Consider the following 16996-nt stretch of genomic DNA (forward strand, 5'->3'; position numbering starts at 1 on the left):
CATAGCCGAGTTCTGATGATAGTTGACAATGAGTTTCCTTTGCAGATTCCTGTCGCATCAATATGAATTTCGATTGATTTGGAAATCGGTATCGTTTTGGTTAGCTTTTTTGCCTGTTGCTTTTTATGGGTTGTTTTCTTGAACAAGTATTAGTTTTGGTGAATTATGTTGGGGATTTATGGGATTCTGGTTTTGGTTATGTTTGATTATTATTGGGTTTCGATGCTCTTCTTGAAATCTCATGTTTGGTTGCTGGGAAATTGAAGCAGGACAAGAAGAGAGAAGAAAATGTAGCGAACCCTTTTGATTGTTAGTTTGAGTTTATTATGCAAGTCCATTGGTTTTACTATTATTTCTTATGTTGCTTGAAGATTATTAGTTTGATTATTGAGTTGGTAGTGCTATAAGAATTATAGGCTGTATGCTTATTCTTTTGTACATTTGGAAATGAAGTTCAGAGTATGGCATAGGAATGGAGGTGTCAACAAGTGGCGACATCTATAGCTATGAAATCCTGCTATTTGAGATGCTGATAGGCAAGAGATTGACATATGACATGTTTAAAGACGGCCTGAACTTGCATAAATTTGTCAAATAAGGCTTTGGCCTCCTTATCCTATTGGATGGTGATCAGAGCCGAGTCTTCTAGCCATCCTGGTCAGGTAATCACTTCATCTTGATTTCTATCTCCAGTAAAATACTATTCGTTCACCCAATTTTTAGGAGTTGTGTGTTTAATTGGTTGTCTTTTCTCAGCCAGCTTTTGAGCAAGCACTAGGAGTTGTGTGTTTAATTAGACTCTGCTAATCCCATTCCAGATATACTAGTTTTGCTTCTACCAAATGAAAACTTTAAGCAGATCGAAATCTCTCCGGTAGGGCATGGTGAATTGAATTCATCTGATACAACAGCAAACAATTATGCTCCACAGATGATACTAGCAGTCAAAAATGTAAATTCCCATCAACATTCTGGGTCAGTACGGCATCAACCAAAGATCTGAATACTAATGATTCTAACAGAAGGTTTCGAATAAAACCCTTCTCACAAACCCCCCCCCCCCTTAAACCTGGTTCAACTCCAACCCAAGCTGGAAGAACAAATCTGGTTCGAGTCCATACAAACACCCATGGAATTGCCCGAAGATGTCCAATTACAGTAGAGCTCTTTCTTCTTGAGGGGTGGCTTCCTATGTTGACGAAGCCAAGCTCACCTCCTGGAAGTAAGTAAGGAATTCTAGATTTTCGTAGACTACGCTCCAGTAATTCTGACAACTGATCTTTGAGATCTCCTCCATGAGGTTACGCTACTTCTGTTCTCGAGGAGGGTGTGGTGGATGCAACGTTGCAAGCAGCACAGCTGTTGTGTATATCTCTAGCTGTCTGACAGCAATCTGTGTTAGCCCAAATTTTGACTGTACCATTTCTTCTTGCTCAATTGATCGTAGAGTACCCTGAAAGATTTTACAAGCACTATACATTTAGGTCGTTGAGCAGAAAACTTGGATTTTTTTATTCTTGAAAATAACACCTTAAAACTGACCTAATATCCATTTTAGGAGTAAATTCCAAAATTAAGCCATCCATCTATGAAAAATGGATTTGGGTTCGGCAGAACTATATTTCCAAATTTTTAGACCAATTACTTTACAAATTCTATTTTCAAATCTACATTTCTCTTTGAATTTGCTAGGTATAAACAGTTGTTGAAAACACCTTCATAGTTTAAGATTTTGGCCAATAGTGGTAAACCAAGACTTTCTCTTCCTATCAGAAAAGAAGATCCTGAGTTGGAATTCTTGCAATTGCAAAACCTCCCAATTAAGTTGAACGCATGCTATGAAGTGAGTTTGAGAGTATAAAACAAATTGTTGACCTTAATCCAAACAGCTTAAACTTTTGGGAATAGTAAACAACTCCATCATCATGCTAGATCAACTTGTGCTTATTTAAAGTTCATTCCCTGTAGGTAAATAATGACTACCATAATTTCATTTAATTGTTGTAATGAAGAGACATATTAGATATATAGCAAGGAATTCTTGTCAGATATTTTTTTTCAAAAAATTCGGGTAGAAGTAACTTATTCTGAACTTTGGAGCATAGTAATCCTAAGTCCTAACACTACTACTTTACCTCCATGCTAGGTGGGACTAGCGGTCTTTTTCCTTTGAGCTCTCTTGTTAGAAAATCCAGTTTCTTTTCTTCATCCCACTCACTGTATGTGCCCATATCCAAATATTTGGTAATCGCATCAAGTGTTTCAGCATGTCTACCAGATTCCTGCCCCAATGCAATCTTCAGTTAAAATGACCAACATTTCAATTCTAGGATAGTGAGAATGACCAACATTGCATTCTTCATGAAGAGGCAAGTTTAAAAGAACTGAGAAACCATGAGTAACTGCTAATAGAGATTCTAGGTGGAAAGAAAGCTCTAGCTCACTCTTGTAGAACTAAATTAAGATTTTATTTATGAAAATTGATTCCCTCCATATTTGAAAAGGAAATAACTACAAGGGCTCATGTGATACACATTGCCTTTTTTGGAACTGATGTCAGTTCTCTTTGTAACATACTTGAGCAAGTTCTCATTTATGCAATAAGGGATGGCAGCATATAAAAATAATATAAAAGTAACACAACTTCTGAGATCCTCAATTTTTCTATAATTTTTTTTCTTAAAAAAGTAGTTTTAAGAGGATAATCGGATGTTCACCAATGCAAGGGGGTTGATCAGCTCTAGCTGGAAGTTTTGTTGGAAGTGCTGCAGGTTGTTGCTTTACCTGATTCCTATTATAACACTGATGATCTCAACTCTGGTGATCCTCAGATGCAGATTATGAAGAGAGAATTTCAATTACGTTAACATTATAAATTGATTCATAAGTATATTCATCATTTATTAAAAATAAATTGAAACCTTAAGAAATCAGGAGGGATGACCAGTGTGTACTTACGCATAGAAGAGTTGGGGTAAGAGAAGTCAATTCCCATAGGTCCATAAAACACAAAGAATTTTGTAAACTATGACTCCAGTTTTTTCACTCAATTACTTTCACTAATTAACCATCTGGTCTATCGTGCCTGGCAGAACATAAAGTAAGAGTGTTCATCTGTCTTTCAACATTTTTTATTCTGTATACATAGAAGTGATCTAGAGATTTAAATTGTTCTATTAATAAGATTCGAGTCACAGAATAACATAATCCCAGCCCCTCAAACTAAAGTTCAAGCAATAAAAAAAAAATCAGAAACATAGGAGTAACCTGTTAAGGAAATCGTCAAAGAAAAACAATGGAAGCTATGCTTTGGTAATCTCCACATGATACCAAGCAGCCAATATTAATGACCACTAAAAATAACTGCAATATGTCATACCGTGCTCTAGAATCTCTTGTGCCGGTTTTGACAAGCTATCGCTGCACCAATTCATGGATAGTTCAAATTTCAGGCTATCCACTTCTCTAATATAGAGATCAATAATCATCCACCTAGATCAAAGCGAGACATCTTTTGTGACCTGAAGCAATAGAAAGAGGCAAGTTGATATAATTGTGTAGAAGAGCTAGACAGTCTGACAACATTATAAATTCTACATAAACAATAATCTTAAGTTTGCAATCTAATCATGAAATCTGGCAGCAAAATTGAATCCTTAAAACTGAAACCTCCTCTCTCATACCCCAAAGAAAAGAACAGGGAAGGGATAGCAGAAATGAAGGTTAAACTGATGGTCTAAAACTTTACACAACTAAGTCATGCTTATCCATCAATGTCCGTACAGTTAAGTAATTGATTCTAAGTACCAGGGCTTGCTTTATTCCCCTCAAAACATGATTTACTGCCCCTGCCCCATGAATTACCAACACCATTACCAATACAGTAAACTAAGTTATGTATAACAGAGAACTAATATATGCCAAAGTTATGATTAGTTCATGCTTCAGGTCTTTTGTTGACATGAAAGGCCTCTCCTAGATTTAAGAGAGTAAATAATACCATTAGGAGAAGATTTACGAATAAAATATCAATAAGACCCACGAGTACCTTTGCTGTCACATTGGGATTTCCATCTCTATCACCCCCCATCCAAGACCCAAACCTGATTGGTGTGCATTTCAATGGAAGTGGTTTTCCAGTGTCCTGATAAATAAATTAAGAAAAGATTATGACAGGAAGTATAGAAAGACAGAAGGTAGTATCTGCATATAAAGAACTAGAAACAGATCAATATCAGAAACGAATTTGAAGAGAAACCTTCTTTAAAGCATTGCTGAGACGACGTAAATAATGAGGTACAGCTTTCCAAAGGGACTGCTCCACAATGTTCAAACCTGTGGTAAACAATATATACAATTTTATTTTGTCTGTAAGAGATACACACCATTTCAAAGAGCCAAAGCATGTGAATATCAATGGATCTAATGTTGAAGTGGTTTACCTGCCCTAGCTTCATCAAATGGTGTGGGTTTATGGTGCTTAAGCTCATCTGTTTGCCATACAGAAGTTATCTCTCGCACCTATAAAAGCAAGAGTAAAATATAAAACACAAGGAAAGTTAGAGAATATCAACTATATCAACGTCATTAAGATGCAATCCCCCTCGCCCAGCAACGTGGTTTTGGAATAAGAGAATAAGGTTGGAAAAACAATACCAGATCTTCAATCACCATATCTGTCTTCACTAGTAAGATCAGGTCGGTCTCTTAAATTTAAGAGATGCTGCAAGTAACTTGATATTATTAGTCAAAACAAATTTTCAACATGTCTTTTAATCATAATGTTCAACATCCTAAAAATTGAGCAAAGTCACTAGCCACTCACAGAAAGTCTGATATGTTTGTATTGTAAGGTTCTGCGATTAATTTGTGTAGGATGTGAAGAACAATCTCGACTTCCTGCATCAAGAAGAACTTAAGGTTGAGAACAAGACATCTAAATGACTCAACAACAGTAGAAACACACACACACACACACACATCTTATGTTCAACCGTGTGCTGATAAAATGAGGCAACATCAATGAAGCAACAACTTGAGCTCATTAAAACAAGATCATTTAATTGGTTGATTTTTATCTTTTCCAGAAACCTAAACAACATGAGTGATATATTTTCCCCACTATTTTCTGTCTAGGCATACAAATCAAGACAAAGGATAGAAGGAAAAGAACCAACCTGCTTGCAAACGGTATCGTAAAGCTGGTCTGGGGAAACACCACGCTGCAGAAGCTGATTAAAAATATCATCACAAGATTTTGATAGGGATGCACATTCTTTTGTCTACGAACCCTGCACAAATCAACAACTTTCTCTTCACCAAAATGCTTATAAAATTCACAGCTGAAAGAATTTCAACCAATTTTCATTTTTTTTTCATGTTATCTTTTCGGAAGCTAAGAATGTCACAATTTTAACCGTAAAACCAAAGTTAGAAGTCAATCCTTGATAGACACTACTATTTCCTGAAGCTCTGGTGCTTCATATTTCATTTCCAAACAAGTATAAACACACAGAGGCACATATCTGACATTTAACCCTTTTTTTTTTCAAAAAAAAAACAAAAAAATTAGTATTGTTTAAGGATATCTCTATTTGTGTTTGGCCCAAACTCTAGGTTACTTGACCTAGTGGTAATAGGGTTAAATTAGAATGATCTAGATTCCTATTCAATGTACGATTACTTTCCTTGTACGATTGAGATTCTATGCATTGTAATCCTCTATATAAAGAGGCCCCTATTATCAATGAGAATACACAGCAAATTCCTCTCAATTTCAGTTTCTCTACAACACGTTATCAGCACGAAGCCCTAACCCTGAAAACCCTAATTTCGTAACCTTCAAAATCCTGCAACCACCGCCCCACATATCGAAGCCCTATTCCCAAGGAGCCCAGAACCGGCGGCGGAACCACCGGAACTGACCGGAAAACCCCTGAACCGGCCATCGGAAAATTCGGACCGGCCCCTGCCTTGTGCCTGCCCTGAGCCTACCCTCTGCTCATCTGCCGAGTCGCTGCGCACCCCTGTGCCTGCACTTGCTGACAGCCCTGCCGAGATCTGCCGAGTGCTGTCGACATCTGCCGAGAAGCCCCGCGCGCATCTGCCGGGTACTGCGCACCCGTGTGCCTGCTTCTGCCGACTGCTGTCGACAGCCCCGCACAGGCCCCTGCCGAGCCCTGCCGAGTCCTGCCGAGACCTGCCGACAGCCCCGCACAAGCCCCTGCCGAGCCCTGCCGAGACCTGCCGACAGCCCCGCACAGGCCCCTGCCGAGCCCTGCCGAGTCCTACCGAGACCTGCCGACAGCCTGCCGACAGCCCCTGCACGAGCTCTGCATAGCCTCCGCATAGCTTCTGCACAGCCCCTGCAAGTCACCTGCAGCAGCCCCGCACAAGCCCTGCAGCAGCCCTGCAACAGCCCCTGCACGAGCTCTGCATAGCCTCCTCATAGCTTTTGCACAGCCCCTGCAAGTCACCTGCAGCAGCCCCGCACAAGCCCTGCAACAGCCCTGCACCGCCCTGCCTAGTTCCGGCCACCAATCTCCGACCACTTTTCAGGCGACCTCCGGCAACCTTTTTCCGGCCATCTCCGTCATCTTTTCCGGTCAAGAATTCTGGCATCTTTTCAAGGTAAACTTTTCTAAAAGTTCCCGTTTTTGAAGTTTTTCAATTTCTTCTTCTTTTCTCGGGGACTTCCAACATCCCTTCTTCTACCCCCCTTTCTTCTTCATAGGGGAGACCAAAAGCCGAACTGTGGGGGTTCGTGCTCACTCCGAGCTTAGAGCTTGTAGAGTCCTCCAAACTTAGAGTTTGTTGAGAAGAAAACGATCGACCACATACATCGTCGTTTCGATCTAATCCAAAAACCCCTCTTGGAATCGGATTTTCTTGGAAGCGACTACGCTCAGAAAATCCCTAATTTCTTAGAAGCGACTACGCTCAGAAATTTTATAGTTTTTCGTGGTAGCCTTTTTCGCTCCGAAACTAACCCTATTTTCTTGTTGTTTTTCAGGATGTGTAACCTGAACAAGTTGAGCTTCGCTCCACTAGAGACAACAGGCGCAGGATACCACAAGTGGGTCCGTGTTGTGCGCCAGCATCTTAAGGCTGATGGGATCCTGAGTACGATCCAAGAGCCAAGTCAGGACGTGCGTACTCCTCAACAAGCTGCTGCTTTTGAAGCAAATAGAGCTACGAGAGAGGCGAATGAAGCCAAAGCCATCATTCTCATGACAAGGCACATGAATGACGCGCTCCAAAATGAGTACCTCAATGAGGAAGACCCAAGAAGACTATGGGTAAAACTCGAGCAGCGTTTTGGCAACGTCCGTGATTCCCTGCTTCCAGACTTAGAAGTGAGATGGCATAGCCTCCGCTTCTGTGATTTCAAGTCTGTACTTGACTACAATTCAGAAGCACTTCGTATCAAGTCTATGATGGAATTCTGTGGACAGAACATCACTGATACGATGTTGATAGAGAAGACTCTCTCCACCTTCCCCGTCTCTGCATTGATGATAGCCAAAAACTATCGGATTGATGTCAATGCTAGACGCATCACAAGATTTCATGAGCTAATTGGTGCCTTGAACGTAGCTGAAAAGCACGATAACATACTTGTGAAGAACTATAACTCCAGACCCGTGGGAACCAAGCCAAATTCGGAGTCTAATTATAGTCGCGCCTCCAAGGGAGGACGCAAGGAGCGAAACCCTAAGAGTAGGGATAATTCTGGACGTTCTGGTCCATATTCTCACCCTAAAGAGGAAGGAAATCGCCAAGATAGGCGTGCACGGAACCGTGGAGGTAAACGTGTGAAGAGAGAGAGAGGCCAAGCCTCCGGTTATGGTGGTAACGCCACCAAAGGCAATAACCGTCTACAAAACGCTCCCAGAGCGCCTCGATCAAGGGAACCTGACCATAATGATGCTTGTCTCAGATGTGGATCAAGTGGACATTGGGCAAAGAAGTGTACTGCATCCCAGAACGTTGCAAACGCATACAAGATGTATCTTGAAGCAAGGGAGGCAAATTACATGGAACAAGAAGATCAAGATGGAGATCTCGATCTAAGGGTGGAAGACTACAAGGATCAAGACCCAGAAACTGGCGATTTTGATTAAGTCTTTTTATTTCCAAGAGATGTAGGCAATTGCCATATTATTTTTGTAGTAGATGCCAATGCTATTAGTCTTTCTTCAAAGTAGGCGTACTCAATGTAAGTGTGATGTCTAGGAAGGTTTTGAGATAAGTGGTACTTAAGTGAGCCTCGCTCCACCGACATCTCTCTACTCACCTGGTCACATTTACATTGGAATTACCGAAAGGAGTTAGACGACTACCATTGTTTTGCATTAACTAGTTTATTGGATTAGATTTCCTTTGGTTAAAGAAACGATGATGTAATTCCGTTTGGCTTATTAATAAAAGTTGAGTTCTTTTCTTTATGACTCCTTTTTTTAATTACGAGCTTTTCTTTTAGGAATGGATGAACTTCAATGTCTTGCGGATAGTGCGACTACGCACACCATTCTACGACATAGGCAATTATTCTTGGAGATGTTGCCTACATATTCATCTGTGACTACGATGGCTGGGCCATCAGGTTTAGTTCAAGGACATGGAATGGCCCAGTTCCTTTTGCCTAATGGCACCTTGATTAAAGTCACTGAAACTCTCTACGCTCCTAAGGCAAATCGAACCTTATTGAGCTTTAAAGATGTTAGAGCCAACGGATTCCATGCGGAAACGCATAGTGAGAACGGAATAGAATTCCTTTGCATTACCTCTAATGATTGCGGAAGAAAGAGCATCTTAGAGAAGCTTATGTGTCAATCTAGTGGACTTTATGTCACTACAATTCGACCTATTGAATCTAATAATATCATAAGAGAAGATCTCTTGGATTCAGACACATATTGGCTTTGGCATGACCGACTAGGACATCTTGGTCGTGATATGATGCTCCGTATACTAAAGACTTCACACGGACATCCATTCTTCAGAGTGAGAAGAAGCAAGAATCGAAAATTGATTCCAGGACTTAGCAAGACCGCAACGATTGCAGCATCTAGAGCTGCAGCCGTCTTGGGGCGCCATAGGGCCGCCCAAGTCCCATGTGGTGACGCCATTAATGGCGCCAACCATGAGCATGACGCCATGGTTGTTCCTCCTAGTGGCCATGACGCCACACACACCAATTTCCATGGCTCTAACGCCATAATGGGAGATGTAGTCACACACTTTGCTTCTAATAGAGCTACAGACGCTCAGGCCCAACCAAAATCCTCATTGGTTGCTTCTAAGGCCCCTCGCTCTTTCTGCAAAGCCTGTTCCTTCGGGAAATTAGGACCGAGACCGTCCTACGCAAAGGATCCCAAAATCCTCATTCCGTTCTTACAGAGAATCCAAGGGGATATCTGTGGACCAATTCAACCACCATGCGGACCTTTTAAATACTTTATGGTATTGGTTGATGCGTCGACACGCTGGTCACATGTCGCGCTGCTGTCCACTCGAAATGCTGCTTATGCTAAACTCCGCGCCCAGATTATCCGTCTACGGGCTCACTACCCTGACCATCCTATTAAGTCCATTCGACTTGATAATGCTGGGGAGTTTACATCGAAAACGTTCGATGACTATTGCATGTCACTGGGGATTGATGTAGAGCATCCAGTTCCCCATGTTCATACCCAAAATGGTCTCGCAGAAGCCGCTATCAAACGACTACAGATGATAGCACGGACATTGGTTATGCGCACCAATCTCCCTGTTTCTGCTTGGGGATATGCAATATTGCATGCAACGACGCTAATTCGTCTACGACCCACTGCCACCCAATCTTACTCTGCGTTACAGCTAGTGACTGGGTACGAGCCTGATATCTCGCACTTACACATTTTTGGGTGTGCCATTTATGTGCCTATTACGCCGCCACAGCGTACTAAGATGGGTCCACAACGACGAATGGGCATTTATGTTGGATATGAATCTCCAACGATCGTCCGCTACCTTGAACCCTTGACAGGCGATCTCTTTACCGCTAGATTTGCGGATTGTCACTTTGATGAGACAGTCTTCCCATTGTTAGGGGGAGATAAGAACACACATGTTCAACAGGAACGACAGGAATTGTCGTGGTCTGTCCCCACTATGTCTCATCTCGATCCCCGTACCGCACAGTACGAACTTGAAGTGTGAAGAATAATCGAGCTCCAGAACGTAGCAGACACTCTGCCTGATGCGTTTTCTGACTGTGCCAAAGTGACGAGATCACACATACCTGCTGCAAACTTGCCTGCAAGGATCGATGTCCCAAATACTGGACATCACGCCTCTCCTGTGACACCAGGAGATGGCGCCATTGCCCAACATGGCAATGATGTGGCATCTATGGCCGCAGGTTCCGCAAGAAAGCGTGGTAGACCGATTGGTTCGAAGGATACTCGCCCTAGAAAGAGAGCGAATGAGGCACAAACAAATCCTTTGATCATCGATACTCAAAATCCATCCCATGAGAATGTTCCAGATTTATGGTTATGTCCAAGAGACATCATTGGGGGACGCCTCAATGTCAGAACCTATCTCTGAGAACGTAGAGATCTCTGTTAATTACACTAGTGTACATGGGACGTGGGAAAGAAACTCCATCATCATTGATGATGTATTCGCGTATTCAGTGGCGCGTGAGATTATTGAGACCGATGACATCGAACCACGCTCCGTTGATGAATGCCAACGTAGAGCTGATTGGCCAAAGTGAAAAGATGCGATCCAGGCAGAACTTGATTCTCTAGCGAAAAGAAAGGTATTCGGACCAGTTGTGCCAATACCGCCCAACACCAAACCAGTTGGTCACAAATAGGTATTCGTTAGAAAGCGTAATGAGAAAAACGAGATTGTAAGGTACAAAGCTCGCCTTGTGGCGCAGGGTTTCTCACAACGCCCTGGAATCGACTACGAGGAGACCTATTCTCCCGTAATGGACGTCATAACGTTCCGCTACCTTGTCAGTTTGGTAGTTTCCGAAAAACTGAACATGCAGCTTATGGATGTGGTTACTGCGTATCTATATGGGGATCTAGATACAGAGATATATATACATGAAGATTCCAGACGGAATTCAGTTACCCAAATCAAGTGGCTCTAAACCACGGAGCGCGTTTGCGATTAGATTGAAACGCTCACTATATGGATTGAAACAATCCGGACGGATGTGGTATAACTGTCTAAGTGACTACTTGATTGGAAAGGGATATGTCAACAATGAACTATGCCCATGTGTGTTCATAAAAAGGACAAGTTCCGGATTTGCAATAGTAGCGGTTTATGTCAATGACATGAACATAATTGGCACCCTTAAAGAGTTAAGGGAAACCGCTGAACACTTGAAATCCGAGTTTGAGATGAAAGATCTTGGGAAAACACGGGTTTGCCTCGGTTTAGAACTTGAGCACCGTAGAGATGGTATCCTGATTCATCAATCAGCTTATACCCAAAAGATGCTTAGGCGTTTCAACACTGATAAGATTAAGCCTTCAAGCACCCCAATGGTCGTCCGTAGTCTTGATCCAAAGAAGGATCAATTTCGTCCAAAAGATGACGATGAAGAAGTGCTAGAGGCAGAAGTGCCCTACCTAAGTGCAATAGGCGCATTATTGTACTTAGCACAATGCACAAGACCGGATATCTCATTCGCTGTGAACTTGCTAGCTAGATATAGCTCTGCGCCTACACGACGCCATTGGACTGGTGTTAAAGATATCTTTCGATACCTAAGTGGTACGATCGATATGGGCTTGTTCTATCCCTACAGAGAGAAGATGGATTCGGACCCATCAAGTGCCAAGGACGCCACACATGGTGGACTGCGTTCCCTCTCCCCATCCCAAAACGATATAAGTGTTTTGGAAGGTTTTGCTGATGCTGGGTACGTCTCTGACCCACACAAAGGTCGCTCCCAAACTGGTTATGTTTTCACCATGGGAAAGACCGCGATATCTTGGAGGTCTACAAAGCAGACCTTAGTCGCTACCTCTTCGAATCATGCAGAGATTATTGCTCTTCACGAAGCAGTTCGTGAATGTATATGGCTTCGATCCATAGTTACGCATATTCGAAGCAATTGTAGTTTGAAGTCTACCACAGATGAGCCAACGAGCATTTATGACGATAATGCTGCTTGCATTGAACAAATGAAGCAAGGCTACATCAAAGGCGACAACACCAAGCATATATCGCTCAAATTCTTCTACAATCAGCAACAATAGAAGCTCCTCAAGATCAAAGTGAACCAGGTTCGATCTGAGGACAATGAGGCAGACTTGTTTACTAAGTCATTGCCCAAATCCACGTTCGAGAAACATGTGGCAAGAATTGGCTTGCGGAAATTATCTGAACTCCCATGATCGTAGTCATCAGGGGGAGGCGCAGACATCAGGGGGAGATGTCTACATGTTCACCTCGAAATGTGAAGGGTGTGTTGTGCTCTTTTTCCCCTTCGACCGAGGTTATTTTTGTCCCACTAGGTTTTTGTTACTCGGCAAGGTTTTTAACGAGGCAACGAGAGAAGCACCACGTTTGGACAACACAAGGGGGAGTGTTTAAGGATATCTTTATTTGTGTTTGGCCCAAACTCTAGGTTACTTGACCTAGTGGTAATAGGGTTAAATTAGAAGGATCTAGATTCCTATTCAATGTACGATTACTTTCCTTGTACGATTGAGATTCTATGCATTGTAATCCTCTATATAAAGAGGCCCCTATTATCAATGAGAATACACAGCAAATTCCTCTCAATTTCAGTTTCTCTACAACAAGTATAAAAAAAATATAAAACAAAGAGATCAAGTCGTTGAGTGACCTGTGATGAACTTCAGCAATGCCCATCAAATTGAGGTAATGGCTGAAAGCACGAGCAAGAGTGAGTGCCTCCACTAAGCTCATTTTCAAAATTTCCGACGCTGGCTTCTTCTCCAGCAGCTCCGCCGTGTCCTCCATCCCTGCCAGCCTCAAACTCCAAGCACTATGAACACAAAAATGCCCTGTTTCAATTTTCCTCATCGGCAACCAAACAAGGTATCGGGAAACAAGACGAAATCAAAAGCAAACGAGAAGGTGCAAAAGCGTGAAAGAAGAAGAAGAAGAAGAGGGAACCTATTCTCTTATGCAGAACACCCATTATTGTAAAGCTAAGATGACAACACGAACACCATCTGAACCAACACAATGTGTGGATTGGTAAAATATGCTCAGAATTTCACTGACAGGGAACTTGATTGAAATGCAGGCTACCTAGAACAGTGTTACATTTGGTTTCTCATTGTAGTCTAATTGGCTTATGCTCCGGGAAAATCTGTGTTCAATTCAGTTCCTGAAAACTCGATTTGTAGGTGTGTTGGATTTCCTGAAAAGCCTCTTTGTTATTGCTAGATTATAGCATCCAAGGGAAATCTAATTGTATGGTGCAAACAATTGGCTGAAATTGTGTTGAAAGGCAAACTATGTAGCATAAATGGGGGATGAATAATAATATTAAGCCTTGGTTTATGTGTGCATCTGAAATATTCTGAATAGAGGTTAACTAGTCTATGCAACTAGAATAAATCCCTGGAATGGAATTCGATAGGGAAACCAAAAAACCAAATATAATCAATCACCCACAAGCTATGCGCAGAATTGAATTCGAAAAGCGAAATATAGATGAACGTAAATCATTGTAATACTTAAAACGAAAAACAATTGGGTAAAGCTGAGAAAAGAATCATTGTAATACTTAAAACGGAGACTACTATTTTGTCTTGGAACCTTATCTCCTTTTCTCGATGGAGGTGCCTTTCTCCTTCTCCCCTAAAAGCCCCTATGCTATTCCTCATTTTAAAGAGAAACGAGGTACACTTTATTGACTCTCTTTTGACCCCCTTCTGGGTTCTTTCACTAAAAGATCACCTTCTGAGTTATTTCCCTACGAATAGGGAGGAGGCTGGAATACGCTGGCTGTAACTTAGAGCAAGTTCACCCGTTGGGTCACCAGGTCACCTACTATTCACTGCTTTTTAGTGTTAATTTCACCCTCTGGGTCACGAACACAGTGTATTTCATGCCCTGGGTCACCATGGTGACCTGCACAGTGTATTTTGTGCCCTGGGTCACGGGCACAGTGTATTTCGTAACCCAGAGAATGAAAATATACACTAAAAAATAGTGAATAGTAGGTGACCCGGTGACCCAACGGGGTGAACTTGCTCTTAAAGCCACTGGCGGAGGTTGACGTGGCGCGAGGAGAGCCACTTAATCAATCAACCTAGGGGTTCAACGTAATTTCACAGTTGACGGTGCCGTTAGGGTGAAAATGTTTTACAGCCCTCCTCGTCATCCATCCCAATCGAATTGAAGTTCATTCCATCCTTTCCTCTCCAAACCCCTCTTCTCAGACCCAAAATCACTTCTCTCTCCTGTCGCCACTGGACTTGATAACCAAGGTCCCCAAAGCCGAAAATTCAGCTTTATCATTGAGGTAGAAACGAGGGAGTAATCCTATTCTCGCCTCCGCCGAAAAACCAAGATTGGATTCACAAAAACACAAGATTGGGAGGTCATCAACCAAGCCTGGAGCTGATTCCAAGCAGAAATCTGTTCACACTGTCACAAAAACTGAGGTACCCATCTTAAATTTGATTGCTTTTTACCTTGAATTTGAGTTCTTTGATTGGTTTTCGAATTGGGTCAATTGGGTTTTTGAGTTGCAATGGTAAACAAGATTAGTTGATATAGGATTAGGGATATCTGGAAAAATTTGTTCGTGGGCAAATTGTAGGTTGCTGGGGGTGGGAAAGAGAAGAGGAGGGATTCAAGATTGTGGTGGTGGACTTCGGGGGAAGAGTTTGGGTTTGTTTCCGAAGATTTAGATCGAGTTTGGGGGATGGAGTCTCTTGTTATACGGTGTATAAGTAATAGGTAAATTCCTGTATAATTCTTCTCTCTGGATAATCACTTGTATTGAGATTAGCCTTTCCTATGGAGAAATGAAAGGTATTCACAAATTAGTAAAGAGAAAATATTCCATGTAATGCTTTTTCTTCAAAGGTATTAGTATTATTTTGGATTTCTCATTGTTGCTTTTAAGGTTAGATATGTCTACTCACATTCGGGGATTTTGAAGCAACTGTATGAAGTTTAATGAGAGTAAAGAATGGACTCAGAGAGGTATCTTTATCTTCTGCACCTAAAAACATGTATGGTTTCACATCAAAATCCAAAGACGATTAGTGAACGGATGGAGGTCGTGGAATTTCAAATTCTTGCTTATAGTATTTTGACTTTTCCTGTCAAAGGACAATGAACATTAGTACATCATTTGAGAAATTTGCACATTCACTCTAATACTTGCTTCTGAAGTACAGAGTCTTGATCTTCTAGCATCCCATTCGATCCACTAGACTAGTTTCACTGGAAGGGTTCCAAAATTGTGCCTTCGAAGTTCATATAAAATGCGTACTAAATGCAATAGAGTGATGCGATTTCTGTATGTGGAATTGCTTTGGAAGGAACAACTTGGACAAACCGGGGGACTTCTATTTGTCAAGTCACCGCCAGTGATTTCCAGAAGTCCTTATTACAAGGTTCTCATCGTAGACTCTTGCTATATCTGTACTAGTTGTACGAAAATTCTGAAACATTATATGCTGCTAACTTTTGACATAGCTTTTAGCAGGGAAAGAGGTGTGTGTTTGATTTTGGTTTGTATGTGTTGTATTCTGAAAATAGAACCCAAAATTAAGTTGCATTCTGTTATGGATTTAACAGTTATAACTGTTCTGTTGTAACCTCCCTTCTCAATTCTTCCTTTTGTCTACAATATTTTGGTTAGTTTTGCATTTGAGTGCGATCCAACTTGGCTTCCCTTGCGTATGTTTCTACATCCATGATCATAAGAGATGTAGAGACCCTTCAGTAATTCACATCTTCAGTGTGTGAGGCTGGCATACTTTAATTAGCTGAAGCACCATGTAGCATCACTCACTGTCTTAGGGAGTGGCCTTATTCTTATGCTTCCTTTTTTGCTGATAACCTTGTTGTGCATTAGTGAAATATCTCTTACGTATTGAACTATGTACATATGTACATGTACCTAAACTACTTTGTAGTGATGAAGATTGTGCTCCCCATCACCCTTATCACTGATCACAAACGTTGTGATTGTTGTTGCAGGCTTCGGTTTGTACAGTTGGTGCCTTGATAGCCCTAATACTTGTATAATATGTGATATTGTTCGTGGGCAATGTTTCGTGGTTAACGGTATCCAGATACTTGCGGTGAGGTGAAGCTCGGATCGGAGTTGGATGAAGGTGGTGGTTGGGTCAAGGATTGGTGGCCATCATCAGTTTCGGTGGTTCCTGCAAGGACGCAAACTCGAAATGGGCCTGGACTTGGTGGTACTTGGGCCTGGGCGTTTGCCATCGGCTTGGGTTTTTTTGTTTTTACTTATTTTGAATTTTTTTTTTTTTTTTTTATGAATGGTTTTGTGATAATTTATTTTAATAAACTACACTTTGTTATCTCAAATTTGTCCATGACAAAAAAAAATGGAAAAATTATGAAATTAAGCTCTCTAAGTGGACATTGAACCGTTGTAGGAATAATTTTTTTCCAGATTTTGTATATAAGTCAAAGCTAGAGCTTATGCGAGATGGTCATGAACAAGGTCCAGATAGATTGGAAACTTGTGTTTTATTGTTAGTTACATTGAAGTTATTATGGTTGATTGAGTGGATCGATTTTGAAATGAAGTCGAAAGCCATTAATATTTTTACTATTGAGTCGACGGTTTGTAAAAGCAAACTACCCTAAGGAGAGAGGCACCATACGCGGACAAACATTCAGGAATATTTACAGCGGTTGGTAGACCCCCTACCTACGAGAGTGTGAGAGCTGAAATATTGAAAAAAGTGAATTACCAAGGACCCATTATGATCATATTTGTTTTATGTTCTTT

At 41.4% G+C, this 16996-nt stretch overlaps 1 long non-coding RNA gene and 1 pseudogene across 4 annotated transcripts; one reads left to right on the forward strand and one right to left on the reverse strand.

Moving 5' to 3' along the window:
* Positions 1–868: 868 nt before the first annotated feature.
* Positions 869–13065, reverse strand: LOC133737303 (phosphoenolpyruvate carboxylase 4-like; annotated as a pseudogene).
* Positions 13066–14276: 1211 nt separating this feature from the next.
* On the forward strand, positions 14277–16739 carry LOC133737000 (uncharacterized). Of its 4 annotated transcripts, none has more exons than XR_009859785.1 (4): positions 14277–14660; positions 15128–15207; positions 15405–15623; positions 16213–16739. It is a non-coding gene; the product is annotated as an uncharacterized LOC133737000 (long non-coding RNA). The 4 variants fall into 4 exon arrangements; XR_009859784.1 differs by having other exon boundaries at positions 15133–15207; XR_009859786.1 differs by lacking the exon at positions 15128–15207 and having other exon boundaries at positions 14293–14660; positions 15400–15623; positions 16213–16734.
* The last annotated feature ends 257 nt before the right edge of the window (positions 16740–16996 follow it).

Source organism: Rosa rugosa, chromosome 3 (genome assembly GCF_958449725.1).
Source record: "Rosa rugosa chromosome 3, drRosRugo1.1, whole genome shotgun sequence".
Lineage (NCBI taxonomy): Eukaryota > Viridiplantae > Streptophyta > Magnoliopsida > Rosales > Rosaceae > Rosa > Rosa rugosa.